The 7,860-nt window shown below is 46.5% G+C and overlaps 1 protein-coding gene across 8 annotated transcripts in view; it reads left to right on the top strand.

The window, feature by feature from the left end:
• Positions 1–7,860, top strand: part of Pced1b (PC-esterase domain containing 1B) — a 145,313-nt gene that overhangs the window by 135,102 nt on the left and 2,351 nt on the right. For 2 of the 8 annotated variants that reach the window (XM_026782472.1, XM_026782468.1), the window contains one exon: positions 1,770–1,908. The exons of the other annotated variants lie outside the window; for them this stretch is intronic. The gene's annotated coding sequence lies outside the window, so the exon portion shown is untranslated. The remainder of the gene's footprint in view (positions 1–1,769; positions 1,909–7,860) is intronic. 8 annotated transcript variants of the gene reach the window in all.

The following is a 7,860-nucleotide window of genomic DNA, read 5'->3' as shown; positions in this document are numbered from 1 at the left end:
TCTCCTCTCCTCTCCTCTCCTCTCCTCTCCTCTTCTCTTCTTCTTCTTCTCTCTCTCTCTCTCTCTCTCTCTCTCTCTCTCTCTCTCACACACACACACAGAGATGGGGGGTGGGATTTGTGGAAAATAAAAAAATAGTAGCCATACAGACTAAGGAAAAACAGCAGTGAAAGTGAACACTGCTCCACCTGTGAGAACGTTGAAAAATCCTAAAGTATATTTTCAATATACATGTGTATCTGTCTACCTTACTTATCTAACAATGGAGTGTATAACCAATATATTATATTCTGTATGGCCTACAATTAACATTAACATACAGTTTGCTATATAAACATAACATAGATGCACATGTCTTGCCTAACATGCATCAGACCCTGGGTAGGATCCCCAGTGCCCACCCTCAAAAAAGTAGAAATAAAATAGCAATGGTTGGGTTGAGATACATTCAGGATTTCAGGTTAAGGATTTTTTTTTTTTTTTTTCGAGACAGGGTTTCTCTGTGGTTTTGGAACCTGTCCTGGAACTGCTCTTGTAGACCAGGCTGGTCTCGAACTCATAGAGATCCACCTGCCTCTGCCTCCCGAGTGCTGGGATTAAAGGCGTGCGCCACCGTCGCCCGGCCAGGATTTTATTGTTTCAAGAAGAGTGGAAACAGCCATTAATGAAAAGTAAGAACGACGTGACCCAGCTTTTTGGATGGAATTCATTGTCACCAGATCATTGATTTCCATCCAGAATTGAAGTTCTGAACACACATACAGCAGGCTGCCATCATTCCAGGCCACAACCAATATTTACCTGGAGAAAGACTGTCCAAAGGTCAGAAGGGAATTGTCTCAGGAATTGGTGAGAGGATAAAGAACTCTGGAGGATTTGGAAGGCTATTGTTACTCCTCCCTTCCCCCTACTAAAGAATTTTACCCACCTGAATGCCTGGAGTTGAGGAGACGCTGGGGGGCTGGGGTGAGGAAGGGTAACCATCAACTATTAAGAAATCACTAGTAACTTACCGGCTCTCCTCCCCTCCGGGCCACGAAGCCTGAAGCAGGGAGAGTACAGATCTGGTGGGGGGCGGGAATCTCCAGCTGGATCTTACCCCAGGGCCAAATCCCGGACCCTCCCACTCAGCCTGGTGGCTTTATTGCCTCAATTCTGAGTCATCTGCATACAAATAGTATTGATAAGGTGATGGGTGGTCCTTCGTCTTCCTCCTGGATCTGGGGAAGAGAAGCCATTTACACTCTGACTTGGAAAACAGGCGAAACCCTGAGCTAGATAGGGCAAAACTGGGCTAGCTCGCAGGCCGGAGGGTGACTGAAACGAAGCTTGCGGGAGGCTGGAGGACTGGTGAGTGCCTTGAGAAAGACCAGCTTTGAGGGAGCCCCTGAGAAAGAACGAGAAGCACCGCAGAGGATCCAGGTCAAGACAGAACCCAGTGACAGGGACCCCGGAGGGCGCTGCAGAAGTGTGGTCCGCAGCCGCGGGCCAGGTCAAGAATCGGCCTTTGAAAGGAAGCCAAGAAGCCAGTGCTGATTTACTGACAAATGTCTTCGGGTTTGAAGCGATTGGAAGCCAAGTTAAAATCAGAGGAGGAGTGAGTGGGAGGAGAGGACGGGACACAGGCAGTGCAAACAGCGCTTTAAAACTGGCCTTGAAGGCCAGGCGGTAGGACAGGCCTGGAGGTGGAGCCAGCAAAGTTACCTTTCTTTCTTCCTCTCCCCCCCCCCTTTTTTTTCTTTTTTTTTTCTTTTTTCTTTTCTTAACAGCAAGAAATTAGCAGGGTGGGAGCTAACCTTAGGACTAGTGACTGAAATGCAGACTGCAGGGTTAGTCCGCACTGGAGAGATAGCTTGAGGGTGTAGAGAACTCCCGCGCGACTTGGCTGTTGGCTTTCCCCAGAAGCAGGTACGTGTCCGCCTTTGCACTCGGTGGGAAGGGGGACCTCGGGGTCGGGGGCTCAGGGACTTGGGGGTCCTCGGGCTGTTTTCTCTAGAACCTGAGTGGGGCCAGTTTGCTTTGCTGGAGTTTAAAGGGGGCCTGGTGTTCTGCAGGCGTGGCTAGGCCTTTGGGACGCCGGGTGCCCTCTCTTCCTCGCTGGGGGAAACCGAGGCTCGGAGAGACGGGCCTCCAGCCTGAGACCAGTATGGCACTGTGTCTTTCAGGTGAAAGCCAGGTTGCCAACTCAGGATATTTTCCTTACCCTAATAGACAAATTAGAGGGGAAACTGAAGTAACGAATCGGGGTGGTAATACTAAAGATTTGAAAAACTGTATACGATCGAAATCAAGCTTTTAGGAACTGTATAAAAGATCCAAATGGGAACCTGGCGGTGGTGGCACACGCCTTTAATCACAGCTCTTGGGAGACAGGCAGGCGGATCTCTGAGTTCGAGGCCAGCCTAATCTGCAGCGTGAGTTCCAGGACAGCCAGAGTTACAAAAAGAAAACCCTTCTTTCTTTTTTTTTCTAAAAAGCGATGTCACCCGCATAGTGAGTATCAGGATCTTCTACTTCATCCTTAAATTTACTCCTTGCATTTCTTTCTGTAGCCCTTAAGATTTATAATAGATTATTAATATGGGAAAACATGCATACTTTAATAAGAGTTTTTTGTTTTGTTTTTTGACTTTTCGAGCTTTGAGAGATTTCAAGCTTTGTAACTTTTCAGACTCACAGTGTTTGAAGTTCTTCCAGTGATTTATCTGCCAAATCGCAGCGTTGAATGTTGGTGGGGTGAGCAGGTACAGCCACGTTCCCAGTGTGTATCCACCTCTACACCAGCCAAAACCAGCCTAAGCCGATTTGTAGCCACCGGAAACCCACTTTAAAGGCTGGATGTCATTGTGGTCACAGGTCACTACCAAGTTAAATATGTAGAGTGACAGCTGTCAAGGCCCTGGCACACACTAGAAACTACATTTTTCCTAATAGACCGCAGGCCTGAGGCCTGTTAAACAGGTGATACCACCTGGCTTGGGAGGATGAGACGTGGGCTTCCCAGTGGCCACCTGGCAGTGGTTTCCATGGTGCCACACTAAACCACAGTATTACACAATGCCTTTATATATTTGATGTGGTCCTAAAGCCATTTTTAAAATACTGCTTCTCCCACTTTTGGTGCTGTGTAAAGTAGATATTAGCTTACTTTACAAATCAAAAGTCTGTGGCAAGTTCCCAGGCCCAGTTCAGAATGTTGTGACTGCCCTTTCCCCCAGAAGCTATCACTATCCAGGAGTTAGCAGGCCCTGGGGGCCACTCTGGGATCTGTAACTGATTAGGCCGCATGCAGGCCGTATAATTTTTGACTGACTAGTTCAACTTAGAAAATGAAACAATTGCCAAAACATAAGGAAGTCAAAAGGTGACTTCCTGAGAAATAATTATTTTTTTGCATTGCCTTAAAATTGAAAGGGATCTTGGAAAAGTAAAAAATAATTACTTGAGCTGGTCATTTTTTAATCTCAGCACTCAGGATGCAGAGGCAGGCAGATCTTCATGTTCAGGGCCAACCTGGTCTACATATCAAGTTCCAGGCCTACCAGGCTACATAGTGTAACCCTGTCTCAAAAAACAAACAAACAACAACGACAAAAAAAAAAAAAAACCAGAACTGATGATAGATAGATGGGTTCCCCCTAAATGCCTTTAAAGGGAAAGGAGCTGTTTGAAGGACGTTGAGTGGGCTTTAGTCAGGTCAAGGTGATAAGGGTTCCTGCTAGAAAGCCAAGCAGCATCCCAATTGTCAGGTCTGTCATCATGCTTTAAGACATTTCTGTCCCATCTCCCAAGCAACAAGCCTAGTTGGTTTTCACTCTTCTAAAAACTAACCTAATTACCACAAAACATTGATTAATGAAAAATAAATGCTCTGGGTTTGGTTTGCAATAGCTATAAAGTAATAGCCAAAGATTTATAATTCATGCCTTGTGAAACTTCTGAAAAATTAATTATCCCCAAGTGGAGAAATACAAGCAAATTGGCTTGAAAGTCGTTTTTTTAAAATAGTGGTAGCCGTTATTAATGCATAGTTCTCCCGCAACTTTAGAGACCCAGATCTTGCAGCACAACAGCTTTGGAAAGTCACGAAACTTTAAGAGTGGAATTGTAGGCCTTGTACCCCTCTGAGTCCTTAGACACAGCCTTGGGTTCTTTTACACACAGCCCTCCTGCAGAGTCAGCCCCCTCTTATCTGTCCTTGGCAGCTTTATCTCTCCCCTGGAGGGAAGGGAGCAACTCATTTTGAGTTTTCTTTTTGAGCCATCCAGCACCAGCCCCCCCACCCCAGTGCTGGGATCTTAGGTGTTTACACCACCCAGCTGAGACTGCCCTTTTGTACCTGGTTCTGGAGCGCCACAGCTGACCCACTGTTTCCTCCCTAATTAAATGAGTCCATAAAATCGCTTCCAGAACTAATGTGGGACTTCAGCAATTTGCTCTAGCCTGACTATATTCAAATCCCTGTTTGTTTCAGTTTTTCTAAATAAAAAGAACCTGAAACTGGAAGTTTCTGGCCTTCGTTAAGTGTCTGAGAAGATTCGGGTTTTTACTAAAAGTGTCATTTAGTTTTGACCTGTGTTGAGTGGCTTCCTAGCACGGCCCAGTCTTTCCCCTGGGGACCAGGCAGAGGGTGTGTGACTTTGTCCATCTGTTTGTTGTGCGCCCCCACCCCTTGATTTGGTTTCAGCTGCTTACTGGAATGTTCTCTCTCCCTTTCTTTCTCCTTGATGCTATCTGCACCTTCCCCTGGAGGACAATGGAGAATTCTTGCTGCTCTGCTTGACTGGGGGTGGGGGACGCAGCGTGTTTTTCTGAGGTTCTCTGGTTAAGATCCTGCCACATCTTTCCTCAGGGAAGTCATTGTTTGCAGCATCTTGTTTTCCTGGACTATGCTAATACCTGGTTTAATATTTGTGTCTCTTGCTTGAGACTGAAGGATGAGATGTCATAGAGTCATTACCCCTACCCCCAAGCACACACAACCATCCACCCTGGGTTTCCATCATTGCCTATGAATAAAAACGAATAAGTCCATGATTCCTATAACCTTTTCTATCACATAGGAATGGGGAGAACGATCCCTCTCTCATTTTGTAAACATCAGCTCCCCTGTGGTCGTTGTCTCCTTTGGTTTTTGTGGAACCCGGATGAAAGGTGAACAGTTCTCCCCTTTGCAGATGGTTAAACTGGTGGTCAGTAGTACGGCTCACTGAGAATCACTAACTCATACTGGTGCGAAGAGGTTGGCAGGCCTTGTTCTAAGTACTTTACATTTGGCTGGAGCCTTGGTTCAGGTTCAGAACCAGGCAACCACTCAGTCTGCTCACAAGTACCCTGAACTCCAGCTGCAAGGAATCTGACAGTCTCTACTGGCCCCTGGGAGTGTCTGCCTTCACGGCAGAATAAACAGAATATCGGAGTGCTCCACACTCAGGCCTCGTGTTTCAGAGAGGCCAAGTAACTTAGCTGCAGGCAAAGAGCTGGCAAGGAAAGCCGGTGGCCATCCCAGCATTGTGGATCCAAAGCAATGTTCTTCTCTAGCATGTTTTTTCTTGTTTTTGACCCAGGCTGGCCTTGAACCCCTGATCCTCCTTTTCTGTCAAGCTTGCACCACACCTGACAGTTCCCCCTGAGGACTTCCCTTCCCCCTCCTGTTATTTATTTATTTTTTTTCCTTTTGATATTTTGAGACAGGGTCTTACTGTGTAGATCAGACTGCCCTAAAACTTGTAGCAATTCTCCTGCCTCTGCCTCCTAAGGGCTAGCATTATGGTCCTATACTACCAAGCCTAGTTTACCAATGTTTCTAAGCTCAGAAGACAAATAATGTTAGCTCATTCTTTCCCCCTCTCTTTTGGAGACAGCATCTCCTGTTTGGTGGCTGGCCTTGAACTAAGTAACCATAGATGACTTTGATCCTCCCAAGGGCTGATGTTACAGTTTGTACCACCACTCCCTGGTTGTGTGGTGATGGGGATGCAACTCCTGGCTCTCCGTGGGCTAGGTGAGCCACATCTCCAGCCCTGTGTGCGCTCTACTTCATGCACTGGGTTGGTGCACCACAGTGATGAGCTATTATTGTTAAACTTTTTTCCTCTTTGGTTTTGTTGACAGGGTCTCACAGTGTAGCCTTGGCTGTCCCTGGAACTCATCAAGTAGACGAGGCTGGCCTCTAAGGCATAGATACCCAGCTGCCTCTCTCTCCCAAGTGATGGGATTAAAGGTGTGCCACCACTCCCTGTAGAACTTCTTTTCTCAGAGCAGTAATAAAAACTGGGGGGGAAGATAAGTCAGTATTTTTACCTGTTCTGTGAAAACTCAGTATTATGCTCCCTATTTTTATAATTTATATTTGTGACCACTTAAAAACCACATGTAGTACAGCCCTGACATTTGTTAGCTGGGCCTAGTGTCCCATTCCTTTTCATTGCAGCACTCTGGAAAGCAGAGGCAAACAGACCTCTGAGTTCTTCAAGGCCAGCTTGGTCTACCTAGTGAATTCTAGGACAGTGAGGGGCTACATAGTGAGACCCAGTTTCATAGGCAAAGCTTCAGGTGTCGTGGTACATTCTTATAATAACCAGCACTCAAAGGCTAAAATGGAATGATCAGGAGTTTGAGGCCAGCATCGATTATACAGCAAAGTCTTTTCTCACGAACTAATGAATGACCGTGGGCACCATTAATCCTCCCAGCACTGGGGACACAGAGATAGGCGGATCTCTGTGAGTTCAGAGTCAGCCTGTCTACAGAGAAAATCCCAGGACAGCTAGGGCTATGCAGAGAAACCCTGCCTCAAAAAACCAAAGGGGAAAGAATGCCCAATTTTTTTTTTTAAACAATTTAATGTCAGTTATCCACCCATGCCTATTAAAATGTTTACAGTGTATATTACCTCAGAGTTCTCTGGGCATAGTGGATCCCAAGGGCTTTCACACGGCCAGAGTGGCTGCTATGCCCCTGCCTGGGTGACATTTGGAGTGTTGAAGTGGGAATCTACTTTTTAATTGTCCCAGGGGATGCAGCCTAACCGCACATGAAGTTTTGTGTTTTGAGACAGGGTCCCACAACAGAGGCTGACCTAGCCAGTAGACTAGGCTGGCCTTCAACTCACATAGATCCTCCTCCTGCCTCTGCAGTTCTGGGATTTGAGGTGTCGCCGCCACCGCCCGGGTTTCATTTGAGGTTTTGAAGATGGGCCCCACATCTGTCGGCATTTCATCCAAGTGTTTAAAAAGGCCAAGCCTTTACTTAACTCAGCCCTGGGGACATGCAAATTCACCAAGAGACAGATTGACAGGAGACTAGAAAGGCAGTTTGGGAATTTACAGGCAGAGAAAGGCTTGGAAGAAGAGTGGAAACAATGCCAGTTATTAGCATTTTTCCTCTGGTTGTAGAAGCAGAAGACTGAACCTAGAGCTTGCGTCAAGTGAGGCCTCTATCCCTGGAACCTTTTTTTTTATTTTTTTAAACGTGTGGGTGGCATTCGGGGTGGGGTATAAGCACACACACGCTCGAGTCTGAAGACTGGTGGTCAGTATGTATGCTTTCCTTTTTTTAAAAAACAAGCAATATTTATTTGTCTCTATGGGTCTGAGAGGTGTCTTCCTCTTGCCATTTTCTACACCGTTCCCCCCCCCCCATTTATTTATTTATTGAGACGGGTTTTCCTTATGTAGTATTGGCTGGTCTGGAATTCGTTAGACTCACCTAGCCACCCACCTAGCCTTTTGAACTCACAGAGTTCTGCCCGCCTCGGCCTCCCAAATGCTGGGACGAATGGCGGCCATCACCAGGTACAGCTGCCTGCCTTTTTTTTTTTTTTTACACAACGGGTCTTCATTCAAGGCAGTCAGGACA

This window comes from Microtus ochrogaster, chromosome 15 (assembly GCF_000317375.1).
Source record: "Microtus ochrogaster isolate Prairie Vole_2 chromosome 15, MicOch1.0, whole genome shotgun sequence".
Classification (NCBI taxonomy): domain Eukaryota; kingdom Metazoa; phylum Chordata; class Mammalia; order Rodentia; family Cricetidae; genus Microtus; species Microtus ochrogaster.
The sequence above is the reverse complement of the archived record's forward strand: the minus strand, read 5'-3'. Positions and strand labels throughout refer to the sequence as shown.